Source organism: Tenrec ecaudatus, chromosome 3, assembly GCF_050624435.1.
Source record: "Tenrec ecaudatus isolate mTenEca1 chromosome 3, mTenEca1.hap1, whole genome shotgun sequence".
NCBI classification, from domain to species: domain Eukaryota; kingdom Metazoa; phylum Chordata; class Mammalia; order Afrosoricida; family Tenrecidae; genus Tenrec; species Tenrec ecaudatus.
In genome coordinates, this window is record NC_134532.1 from 138,581,193 (window position 1) to 138,595,044 (window position 13,852).

At 43.3% G+C, this 13,852-nt stretch overlaps 1 pseudogene; it reads right to left on the reverse strand.

Annotated features, from left to right (window-relative positions):
• Nucleotides 1–12,936: 12,936 nt before the first annotated feature.
• On the reverse strand, nucleotides 12,937–13,478 carry LOC142443577 (mitochondrial import inner membrane translocase subunit TIM14 pseudogene; annotated as a pseudogene).
• Between the last annotated feature and the right edge of the window lie 374 nt (nucleotides 13,479–13,852).

A 13,852-nucleotide genomic window follows, 5' to 3' on the forward strand; every position in this document is an offset into this window, starting at 1 on the left:
AGCCCAATACAAGTGATTGGCACTTACCTCGGTGGTAACAGATATAACAGCCACCATTGCCAGGAGCATATTCTCACAGGTTTGCCGCCGCCAGTGTTGGCTAGTGTTGTTTGTGCCTGCAGGTCCAGAGCTTTCATCTGTCCCCAGTTAGGGGGGTGAATTGTAGAGGGTTTGACACTAAGGTGTCTCTTTCTTATGGAGAGGGCTGCCATCTCCTTGACTGGAACAGAGTCAGGATCAGAGTGGCTAGGTGGTCCTTCCTTTTCTTTGTCCCTTTCAAAGAGTCCGTGGGTGGACTCTTCTAAAGGGGATCCATCTATTTTCTCCACCATCTGAAAGAAAAGAAGCATTGCCTCTACCCCTAGTCACCAGCAAATCTGGTTTTCACACCCTTTTGTCATTCTTCCACCAGATTTTCTTCAGATCTGCTTTCTCTGTGGGGGTAGGAAAGTGTTTCTCTGCCCTAGTTACATAGAATCCTTTGGAAGTGAGAAGAAATTTAGAGTTAATAGGGCCAAATGGAGTTCATTGTGTGTTTTCTCACCTTTCATTTCCCCCTTCTGTTTAGACAGTTGAGTTTTCAGCTTGCCATGTGCCCGTTCAATGAAGGCTTGGCCTTGGGGGTTGTAAGGGATCCCTGTTATGTGATGAATATTCCAATCTTGGCAAAAATTGTGAAATCTCTTGCTAGTGTAGGCAGGGCCATTGTCTGTCTTTAAGTGTGTAGGAGTGGCCAGCAAGAGCGAAACAAGCTAGCAAGTGGCTGATGACATATTTTGTGGACTCGCCGGCCATGGCTGATGCCCATAAAAATCCTGAGACGGTATCTACAGTAACATGCACTGCTCCTAGACATCCAAACGAAGGTATGTGAGTGATGTCCATCTGCCAGATAGCGTTTGACTGGCCACCACGTGGGTTGACTCCGTCAGGTCCTTCATGGAGTGAGGCGTGCTGGCAGTGAGGGCATTCTCTGACCATCTGCCTGGCTGTGCCCGTGTCAGGTGATGTCTATCCCTAAGGCTGGCAGCGTTATTGTGCAACCTTTGATGGTCTGCCTGTGGAAGCTCTAGGGTAGTGAATGCCTTTTGTGTTAGCATGTCTGCATTGATGTTTCCCAGGGAAATGGGTCCCGGCAGCTGCGTGTGTGCTCTCATATGTCCTATGAAGAAGCGATGAGAGCGTGTTCTTACCTGGCTCTGTAAAGTGAGGAATAGTTTGCCAATGTCAGTGTGGATCTACCGTCAACTTGGCTGTCTCAATGAAGGAACAGACCTGCACTGTGTAAGCAGAGTCACTGATTATGTTGATAGGTTGCTTTACGTCCTTAAGTAATAAAATGATAGCAAAGATCTCTGTCTTCTGAGCAGAGGTGTAGCAAGTTTGAAAAGCATGCGAGGAGGGACCCCAATAGGCTGCCATGACATTGCTGGAGTCGTCTGTGAAGTAAGTGGGGGCTCCTGTAATCGGCTTGTGTGAGAGCACTTTGCTGAGAGTCCAGGGAGTCTGCTTTAGAAAGCTCCAAAGCTTCCCTGGAGGACAGTGACAGTCTAGCTTGCCATAGAATTCGGCTAGCGCTATCTGAAAATCCATGGCAAGTTCTAAAAGGTTCCGCACTTGAGCGGGAGTGTAAGGCAGAATTATGACAGCCTGATCAAAACCACACAGCTGCTGGCAGTGGAGCCTGCCTTTGGATACTATCTGGGCTACTTGCTCCCAATAAGGCCAGATGACCTGAGGACCAGTGTTCCCTAAATGTATCCACTCGAGAGGCTTGTTCTCTTGGGCCAAAGTAGCAGTGGGAAGGACTGGAGTGTGAAAGATAATAAGGTTTATGCTCTTGTCAGGATCGACATGATAGATCTCCCCCCCCCCCCACACCCGCTGAGCCTCTCCTCCACCAACTGTAGCTCCAGGTGAGCCTCAGGGTAAGCTCTCTGGGACTATTCAGCTGAGAATCCCCCTTTAATATGTTAAATAAGTGTTTAAGTTCCTCTGTGGGGATTCCTAGGTAAAGCCTTATCCAGTTTATCTCTCCTAAAAGCTTTTGGAAATCATTTAATGTTCTAAAATGTTTTTTTTTCTAATCTCAAATCTTTGTGTCTTGACAGTGGTCCAATCTATCACTGTCCCAAGATAGGTGTGGGGACTGGTAGTTTGAATCTTATCAGGAGCAATCACTAATCCCGCCTGAGAGATCGCTTCACTGACTATATAAGTCTGCTGCAACATGTCACTATTAGGTGTAGCTATTAAAATATCATCCATATAGTGTATTATATAAGCTTCTGACCGGCTCTAACACCTTCCCTATGAAGAATTGACACATAGTAGCACTGTTTACCATGCCTTGAGCTAGAGTTTTAAGGTGGTATCTCTTATTCGGAGCTTTATGGTTTAATTCAGGTACAGTGAAAGCAAACCTTTCATAATCTGCAGGATCTAACTGAATAGTGTAAAAACAATCTTTCAGGTCTATCAAACATATCCTGTTTTTTTTTTTTTTTTGAATCATGCTAGGTGAAGGGAGGCCTGGCTACAGAGCCCCATAGGCTGTATAATGGAATGAAAGCTCTTAAATCTATGAGCATGCTCCGTCTGCCTGATTTCTTTCTAATTACAAAAATGGGAATTCCAGGGGCTAAGAATCTCTGCCAAATGACCCTCTTTCAGCTGTTCTTGTACCAGATCATGCAGAGCCTGCAATTTCTCATTATTAAGGGACCACTGCTCTACCCAGATATTGGGTCATCAGATTTCCAAGTCAGCTTGATGGGTGCAGGCTTTATGACAGCGGCCCCAACTAAAAATTTGGATATCCTAGGCCATGGTGGTCATTTTTGGGAGTCACCTCAATGGCCATGGATCTCCCTGCTCATCCTTCCTGAGTCCATTTCCTTTATATCCCATATTCCTCATAACATACTGTGCTACTGAATTTTGTGGAGGGATATATAATCTAGGTAGGCTTCCACTGCCGTAACAGATCTCTTCCCCATAAATTAATGGGGGTGAGAGTTACCACAGGTTTCATGAGCCCAGATTGTCCTTCAGGGCCTGTGCACCGCAAGATTTTCCTGCTCTGCCATACCTTCTCCTGATCTACTCCGATTCCTCCATGGCAATATCTCGGGAGCCCAGCAGCCAGGCCTTGGGCCACTGTTGATAGCTCATGACAAAGACATTGGCCTCTGAATCCAAGGGTCCTGAGAATTTCTTTCCCTCAATAGTTATCTCCATAAATGGACGTGCCTGCTTATCTAGAACAGCACTCCAAAAGACCTCCTGACTCCTGGAGCCTCCTGCCTCTCCCTCAGTAGTATTATCTTTATTTCTAGGAGCATAAGGGAGTAGCAATAGTTGCCCTAAACTGTCTCCCTTCCTTATGGCCCAGGGCGTGCTGGATCTAACCATCACCTTAATTTCTCCATTATAATCCTGATCAATCACATCTGTGATAGCTTCTATACTGATTGCATTTAAATCAGATTTCCCTAACAAAAACCCAAGTGTGCCCTCAGGTAAAGGACTCCTGTCTTGACCGCAGTAGGCTCTTTATTTGGTAGAAGCTGGATGTTTTCCCCACTGGTCAAGTTTAGTGAAGAGTTCCCTTTACTGGAGGAGGAGAGCCAATATCTGATAGGCGCTGGAAGGAGTGGACATCGGACTGAGGATCCGTAGCATTTCCAATGGGGCCCTGTATCTGAGGGTTATCGCCTGTGCTCTGTTCAGAGGGGCTCGGAGCACTCCCACTACACGTTTTTTTGGCTGGGGCGTAATCTCCTTGTACATGTCCCTTACTGTTAAGCTTTGACTGGCAGTTCTTTGCCCAGTGCCTGCCTCTGTTGCAGCGAGGGCAGAGTCCCGGTTCCTTGGAGCCCATCACGGGCCCTCTCCATGGGTCCCTTCCATTATGAATTGCCCTGTTCTTTTGCAATATCTGTTTGCACTCTCTCTGGTAATGACTCTCTGCTCCACATGTAAAGCATCTCCCTTTAGGTCTGGCGTAACCTGCCAAAGCAGCAGCCGTGAGGTTGGCTCTATGCTCATCTGTCCCTACATCCCTGCACAGCCTGATATAATCCAACAGTATTCTCTGTTCCTTGAAAACGCATAAGGCAGCTTGACATGATGTATTCGAGTTCTCAAATGCTAATGTAAGAATAAGATTATCTGCTGCCCCTTTGTCCGCTACATTCTTGTGGACAGCATCCTGCAACCTGGATATAAAATCTATAAAAGGCTCATCATTCCCTTTCTTTACTGTCATGTAACTTGGCCATCTGTTTCCTGAAGATATTAATTTCTCCAAGGCCTTAAGACAGACTTCCCAAACCTGTGCAAAAGTCTGCTCATGAAAGTTTAACTGTGACTCAATTGTGATATAATTCTCATCTCCTAGCAACTGATGAACCCCTATATCTATGCCATCTTCTGAATTTTTGCATGCTTGTGCAAGGGCTGCCTCGTTCTACAGCATCTGATATTACAAAGATTCTGAAGGAGAAAAGCACACTTTCGTCCAAGCTTTCCAGTGTGCCGGGATCCAATATTCCATATCTGCCATATTCTTGACCATACCAATTACAAATGGTGAATCTGGACCACAACTAGACACTGCTTGCTTAAGATCTTTCAGTAGCTTAAAGGGAAAGGCAGTAAGTATATCACCTTTCTTGATTCCCTTTGGGGTGCTGCTGGTCAGGCTCCCTGTCTATAATTCTAACGGGATAAGCCATTCTGAATTCTAAATCTGCTTCTTTAGCTATACTCTTCTCCACCCGTGAGAGCAAAGGTGTTTCCTATTCCCTGACTCTTTGCTTCTCACTTTCTGAGCCTCACTTTCTAGGTTAAATCTCTCTATTTGCATTTCTTTGGATCTAATCTCTTCTCTTCCAGCACTGGTTTGCTTGATAGTATTGTGATTGCCTGCACTATATTCTGGCTGGGCGGATGTTTCTACTCTGCTATCTCCTGATACAAACTTTGCCTTCTCAGCTACACCTAAAATCTTCTCATCTGCGTGACACTCATTCTGCCTGCTTCTCACCTGACTCAAGTCTGTGTAGCTTAGAGGCTTCTCATTGCTCTGTTGGTCTTGCTCCTTTGCTTTCTCACCCTGCGGCAGCTCCGACACTGCTTTAATCTGCACCCACAGCTCCCAGGCCTCAAGGGTATTCTCTGCCCTTCCCGGTGAGCTTTTCTTAAGTTAATGACTACCTTATCTCAGATCTCCATATCAAAGGTTCCTAAATTTCTTTACTCCTAAAAAGACTCTTTCATTCTCTTATTCATTTTACCACTACATTTTGTTTCTTCAAGAGGTGGCAAAGAGTGATACCGCACTCTGTATCCCTGCTCTTTGCCTGACCCATATCTCACTCGGACTAAAAAACATACTTCAAAAACTCAACAACAAAAAATTCCAATTTACTCTCTCTGTTCGATGAGGCCGTACAATTGTTACACAGGATATAACTCAAAAGAGCTCTTTTCCTATGGGGCCCCACGTAATGGGCGCCATATGTCAGGGGAAACCAGCCCCTAACACATCATTACGGGTCCGGTAGGCACAATTGTACAGTGATAATAAGTAAAGATTATAGTAAAATTACAGAGAGCATGAGAGATAGAAGTGAAATATTGAAATAAATGGAGTCAGACACATTTCATGGTAGCATGCTCACCTCAGCCCCTCTTGGTGGTTCATGTGGAGGGAACGAGGGAATCTTTAATGCTAACCAAGCCTTTTATATTTTCTGGGGACATGCAAGCCCCCTAATTACAGGTGAAAACATACATCACAGGAAGGGGTTGTGCTATAGGTAATACAGTTATGGAAGGGGGTGATCTAGGGGTATCCACACAATAGGAAGAGGAGGGATTGGGGGTACACATGTGGCAAGATGGGCGGATCCTAGAGTCAGGATGGCAGCTGGATCTCCATAAGAACCATTAGCAGTAGGGTGTAAACCCCACCTACAGGAACTAAGTTAATGGTTGCAAGCTTCAGGCAGAAATAGTCCATTGTCTCCAGCAACAGGGAGCAGGTCCACCCCTGTGGTGTGGTGAGACAGCATTCGGCCTCCAGGGAGGATGTCTAAGCATCTGACCTCCCCCCACAGACTGCAGGCAGCAGAGAGCAGAATGGATCTGCAACAGTCAGTAGCTTGGGAACTTAGTGAGGCAGGCCTTGAGGGGTTTTGCAACTCAAGCATTGTGACAGGATCCACCAGCCTCAAGCTCAGCAGCATGGTGAGGCAGGTCTCAGAGGAGCCTCAAGCTCTAGTGACACAATCCATAGGTTGGCTTGGCCCACAGGTAATGCAGCACACACGTTGAGAAAGAGAACTAATTAAAGCAGCAGCATGCTGGTCTGATCACCAGGGAGCAAGGAGACAAGGGTGCGCCTGGCAGAGCCATTTATCTCATTGCCCTCTAATCAAAATTTGACCTGAATCAACTCCACCCACACAAGAGGAAGCCAGAGGAGGTCAGATATGGTCACTACATACCATTTACGGCACCTCCATTTCTGGAACTTCAAATACTATCAGATACTATGTCCTTTCATAAACATGCTATGTGCAAAACCCAACCATGATTAATAAAAAAAATCACACGTAGCTACTAACTTCCAGAGAATGTGAGTGTATACATAGTACAGCAGATTACTTCTCATTTCATTATTGTGAAGTATTTTTAAAATCACAGATATTTTGTTTGTTTATAATAGGGTTTACCTTGAGGTGTTATGTCTTTGGGGGTTACCCTCTTAAAGGTGTGTTATATGGTTTTCATTTTTTCGATATGTGAAACCCAGGACTGATGAACCTTTAGGGACAGCAGGTGGAATAAGGGTTTGAGAAGTGGGTGGGGTACAGTGGTGGTGGTGGGATGGGGTGGGATGGGGGTAAAAGGCTGCTTATGTCAAGGAGTACAGGAAGGAAAAGAGCGTTTGGTAACTGATAATGGTAGCAAGGGTGCAATACTGCTTGGTGTGATTGAACTATGGAATGATATGATCTATGTATAATTCCCAATTAATAATACCTTTAAAAAAATCACAGATATTGGTAAAATATTCGATAATTATGAGTTAGCTTAAAAAGATTATATTTGATAATGCATATTTGTCAAATATGCACAAAACCCAGAAAGCCATTGAAATGCAGATCAATTTAAGTAATTTTTAAATCATTTTATTAGGGGCTCATACAACTCTTATCACAATCCTTACATACATCAATTGTGTAAAGCACATTTGTACGTTCATTGCCCACACAATTCTCAAAACATCCTCTTTCCACCTAAGCCCCTGGCATCAGCTCTTCATCCCCCACCCCCAATGAACCCTTGATAACATACAAATTATTATTTTGTCATATCTTGCCCTGTCCGACGTTGCCCTTCACCTACTTTTCTGTTGTCCATCCCACAGGGAGGAGCTCACATGCAGATCCTTTCCAACCCACCCTCCTTCCACCCTCCCAGTATGGCCACTCACCCCACTGGTCCTGAAGGGATCATCCACCCTGGATTTCCTGTGTTTCCAGTTCCTATCTGTACTAGTGCATATCCTCTGGTCTAGCTAAACTTGTAAGGTAGAATTGGATCATGACAGTGTGTGTGTGTGTGTGTGTGTGTGTGTGTGTGGTGGTGGTGGTGGTGGTGGTGGTGGGGAAGCATTTAGGAACTAGAGGAGAGTTGTATGAACATCACACTCTGACTGGCTTGTCTCCCCCCCAGGACCCTTCCATAAGGGGATGTCCAGTGGCCTACAAATGGGCTTTGGGTCTCCACTCCACACTCCCTGCCTCATTCACAATGATATGATTTTTTTGTTCTGATGATGCCTGATACCTGATCCCTTCGACACCTAATGATCACACAGGCTGGTGTGCTTCTTCCATGTGGGCTTTGTTGTTTCTGAGCTAGATGGCCATTTGTTTACCTTCAAGCTTTTAAGACTCCAGACGCTATATCTTTTGATAGCTGGGCAATTTAAGTTTTTGTAGTAAACTATTTTGTTCAATGTAGCATCTTTGTAACACACACACACACACACACACACACACACACAAACACAACTCAGAACTATGAGTTAAAAGGGAGAAAGACAGGCTTTCTAGTTCCTTACATAATTAGTCTCAAAATTCCACAGGAGCAGCCCTACCCTGTCCTGTCCGTTTGCTGTGAGTCAGAACTCACTCCATGGCAGTGTGTGTGCATGTGCGTGTGCAGCCTCTCTGTTCTCAGGTCACCACATGTGGGTTCAGGAGCAGGGTCAAGGGGAGAAGGCAGAAGAGCTGAAAGGCCAGCAGTCCCACAGTCAAGGTATTTAAACCTCTGGCTGGGGAGGCATGGTAGAAGGTGTTAGTTGACCCCATTAGCTGAATTAAGGGGATGTGCAGTTGTCTACAGATGGGTCCTGGGTCCCCAATCTGCATGCCCCCTCATTCACAACATGGTTTGACTTTCATATGCATATGAGGTGGTTGAACTACAATGGCTCGGGTTAAGGGTACCTTAGTCCTCAAGGTGATATTTTTGCTCTTTCACACTTTAAAAAGGGTCTCGTGCAGCAGAGTTGCTGAATGCAATACCCCATCTTATCTCTTGACTGCTGCTTCTATGAGTGGATTGTGGATGCAACATAAAATGCAATCCATGACTTCAGGCTTTTCTCTGTTTATCACAAGGTTGTCTATTGATGCAGTTGTGAAGATAGGAGTTTTCTTTTTTGTTTTTACATTGCATTGTAATTCAAGGTACCCTCTCTTTTATGATAAAGGACAGAAGTTCTAGGAGGGATTGGCAAAAATACATGATGCCTCTGATTACCTCATTTTGAAACCAACCAATTGTTACTCCTGTCCACATCCCACTGTTTAAAGCGATGTATGTGACCAATGGCGTATATAACCAGTGAACTAAGGAACTGTACTTCTATACACTTTGCAGTCATAGGAAGAATGGAGAGGGAAAGGGACATTGAGGATCAATAATACAATCTACAGGGAGAGAGCAATTCTTCCTCAAGAAGTTTCATTAATATAGATTGTGATAAGAGTTGTCTGAGCCCCCAATAAAATGATTTTTTAAAAAAAAGAAGTTTCATTAAAGGAAGCAGAAAGATGGAATAGTACTTAGACTGGGGCACCTATTTCCATAAACATTTAAATGGCATGTAACTGATAGGTTTCACTAATAGTCCCTTAAACTGGACAATGGCATGGAATGGAACAGGGATGCCCTTATCCATCATAATTATTGGTTATTTCTAAGTGCCTTTGCTTATCTTATTATTTTTTAAATAAAGAATTCTCTATTTTCCATTGTGGTTTTAAAAATCACTTTTTAATTCTCTGTATTTAAAAAAAATTTCCATCTAGAAATTTCTTTCTAAGAGTGAATTCTATGTTCAGCTGAAGATCTGAGTATCAACATTTGTCCCAGTTAACACACACTCTCTCTCTACCCCTGTGAGTTTCTGAGATTCTGTTTATGACATTTGCACAATGGTGCTCTAGAAATGATTTATTCATAGTGTTACTTTAAGGAGAAAGTTCTTCCTGGCTTATTTAAATATAAGTTTTAAAAAATTTCTCCCCCCCCCCATATCAGTTCATCTCGACAGTCAATGGGTCCAGTAGTTCTAGGTTTGTCCTCCTCATTGCTGTCAGTATGTAGGGGCAATGGCAATGGATGTGGACTACAAAGACTCACTGCTTTTGAATTGATTCCTCTTCATAGGGTCCTTCCATGACAGAAAGATTTGTCCCTGTGGCTTTCTGCGACTGAAATCTTTATAGGAGTAGAAGGAGGACATTAGAGCCCCAGAGGTGGCAAGAAGATGTGATAGACAGTTTAAGCCATTTGAGTGGTTAATCTCTAACAACTGACTCTGAGACACCCAGGTAATTGGGTGCCTATGTAACCAAGAAGTATGGGCTTCCCAGGGAGAAAGCCCTGCCTTGTGGCTCTTTCACTTCCCTGGCTTGTGGTTTTGGCAACTGTTTAAGCTTTTTAAAAAATCCATTTCCTCTACTGTAAAATTAAACAAATTATACTACAGGCCTCACAGGGCTAGTATGAAATGTGTATTGTTAGAAATACTTCCTATTTATACTAACATTTAAGATATATTACTATCTTAATTAACAATTCTCTCAGACATTCTAGCTATTATATCCCATTGACTTAGCCAGGCAGGCTAGCCAGGAAAAGTGTTATTTCAATTGCATTTGTTACTGGTAGATGCCTTTGAATCATTTCTGACTCATAGAAATGCTACGTACAACAGAGTGAAACACGGCTGGGGCCTGTACCTTCCTCACAATTGTTGTGTATTATGTTGGAGTACGTTGTGGTAGCCACTCGATCAAACCATCTCGCTGAGGGTCATCCTCTTTTTTGCTAACCTTTCTGATCACCATCGGGGCAATTCAGACTCACAATGGCCGTATAGGACAGGCTAGACCGGCACCTTTGGGTTTCTGAGACTGTAACTCTTTGGGGATTCAGAAGCTCCATTTTGCTCCCATGGAGTGGATGTTAGTTCCCACTGCTGACCTTGCATTAGCAGCACAACGCTTGGCCCACTAAGCCCCCAGAGTTCCCATTTCTAACTTAAAGGAGCTCTGGTGCCAAAATGGTTTACATGTTGAGCTGCTAACCACAGGGTCGGCAGTTTAAGCCCACCGGCTGCTTGGTGGGAGAAGGATGAGGCTGTATTCTTCTGGAAAGATTTTTAAACTCACAGAACCCAAAAGGGGCAGTTCTATTTGATGATATTGCATTTGGTTTGAGTTTTTTAGTTTCATAAGATGTTATCACTTAAACATGCTATTCATTTTTTCTACAAGCTACTCATACTACTCATAATTTATTCATCTGAAATTACCTAATGTACAGAATTGATTACCTACAGAATGATTCTGCCTTTCTATGAACATGACCTTCAGGCAGCTGTGTTGTTTCACACGTGTTACTGTGCTATGGGGAGTCTAGTTGTATCTCTGTGATTCAACTATTCACTGCTTGTTTTTCAGCTTAACCATTTCCTTGCTTGTCTGTTATTTATTGAATTGTGTCTGCCTCCCAACCCCTAATGATAAGTTTGGATCTAAGTCTTGTATCTGTGGATATAATATAATCATAGTCCATAATGCAATATTATCAATTAGTTGAGGTCATATCAATATAAGGTGGGTCCTGAACCCAATCACTTCTGAATTGTGTAAAAAGTAGCATAGACACAAGGGTGCGTGCACACGCAGGGAAAATAAATGCCCTGTGAGGATCCCTGATAGAGGTCTACTGACAAGAATGAATTGATATGGTCAAAACCCTGCTTTGGACTTTTTGCTTCTAGAATTATAAGAGAATAATTCTAGTCTTTAAAGTCATGCACCCGTAGCATTTTTCTTAACAGCATCATTAGGAAACTAACAGCTCAAAACCTCACTGCCATTGAGTGGATGCCAACTCATAGGGGACCCTCCTATAGGACAGGGTAGAACTGTCCCTGTGGGTTTCCGAGACTGTAGCTCTTTATGGGATCAGAAAGCTTCCTCTTTCTCCCATGGAGTCATTGGTAGTTTAGAACTTCTGACCTTGTGACTAGCAGACTAATGCATAACCCACTATGCCACCAGAGCACCTGAAAAGGAGAAAAAAATTGCCAAAGAGATAAACGCTAGTAATCGACAAGACTAGGATTTGAATACAAGGCTATCTTGAGTTTATGTGCTAGTTTTCACTATGATAATGTGACTCCAAGTACAAAATTCCATGATGTTTTGAAAGTATCGATTTAGTTTATTTCTATTAATAAAAAATCCTTCTTTTATGCTTTATTTTTGAATACCACACATTGTTCTGTGTCTTACCTTTCAAAATTTGACAGTCTACCTTAGAGCTCTCTGCATTATCAGGACACATTGAGGCTTCTCATAATTTTAATGTTGAGTACTATTATATTTGACCTTTGTCACGGCTCTTACTTGTAAATACCAGAATTTCCATTAGCTAGTTTAATCTTAGGAGGAATTTATGGAAGGGCTCACAGAATTTCTGGGATCGTCAAAGAGCCAGGGTGTGAAGGCAGGAACACTAGGCACTGACGGGCTGGCAGGAATCTCATGTATGGTTGGTCTTGGTGACTGAGGTGTGTCAGTAGTAGAAGCCCCCACATGTCAATTTTTTTCTCCTTATTATTTTTGATCTGATCAGTTTTCTCAGAAAGAAACTCTTGTCTCTACACTAAGTCTAGTTTCCACATTCTGGAAGTGTAATTTAAATTGATATTGGGAAAAATTAAGTTGGGAGACCCTCACCTATGAGGATGTAGACTTGTGTTATTTTCACGTAGTCCCTTATCCCTGCTGTCGGCTGTATCTACTGCCTCTAAGTCCATAGCTCCATTGTTCAAAGAGAATCAGTCTGTCTTCTGCCAGGTAAGGGATGGTTGTAGTCGGGGGATTTCTGGAGCATGGAAAGGGACCTTGACTTCAATGGCTCCTTATGTATTCTCCCAGTCTGTCTTCCAAAGTATGGTCTCGTCCTAACATTGTACCATCAGATGGTGCTGGTGCTTCAGGTTCCTACGATATTTCAGTGGCAGAGGTATGTGGCAGAGGTGTCTTATAATATGAACCACCTTGTAATACTCTTCCTGGAGATAATTAAATTTCATCTGTCTCTTCTGTTCCATCAGTTAGTACTCCTCCATCTGCTTTCTGGTTTCCAAATTTTTGTTGACCTTTCATCTTCTCAGCTCCTATTTTTTTTTATAAGGTAAGTACTTTATTTCAAAACAGGACCTACAATTTCAAGTCTTGTCAGTTTTCCAGTATCCCAGGGATCCCTTGAAAAGAAGAGTATGTTCTTTTAGCCTTGAGTGCAGAATACACCGAGGCGGACCAAACCCACGGCAGTAGAGTATGTTCTTTCCAGGAGAAAGACAAGCCTTGCTGCTCCCATAAAGGTTTAGTCTCAAAACCCGTCAGTACAGCTATTTACTTCATTTTTTAGCTTGGCCTTCTAGAAAATCTTTAGCTTCGTTGATTTGGGCTGCTATGTACGGAGATCCTCCCTTATCTGGGTGATTTAAGAGCATAATTCGTCGATGAGCATCTCTTATTTTTCCTTTATTGGCAGTAGGACTTACACCCAGAATTAATGCTGCCTCCCGTTTAGTCATTTTGGGTTCAAATCCACCTCGGTAATAGCCACTGCGGAAGGCAGATTTTGGTAGACTTTGGAAAACTTGTTTTACTTGAGGCTCCACATGCTTCATGGATTGCAAAACATAACGGCCTGCAAATCCTGCAGCAGCAATGGTCAGTCCAACTGCCACCACAGTGCTGGCCATGGCTCCGCGTCGGCTGCGCTGCCCCCGCTGGGCGCGCGGCTCATGCCAGCCCCGGGGCCCGAGCCGCCTGCCCCGCATCTCTACCGGAAAGCGACAAGTCCCAACCTCAGCTCCTATTTTTATCTACTAGTTTCTTTATTCTTTTGAGTTCATATGTTTTTCATTTCCTTGTTGTTTTAGTGAAGTCTTGGTAGGTAGTGATGATAAACATGGTATTAAAGGCACCTTGGTTTGTTTGTTTGTTTTAATCATTTTATTGGGGCTTGTACAACTCATCACAATCCACACATAGATCCATTTTGTCAAGCATATTTGTATATTGTTGCCCTTATCATTCTCAAAACATTTGCTTTCTACTTGAGCCCTTGGTATCATTTCCTCATTTTTCCCCTCCCTCCTGCCCCTTCTCCATCATGAACACTTGATAATTTATAAATTTTTATTATTTCTTGTCATATCTTGCACTGTCTGATG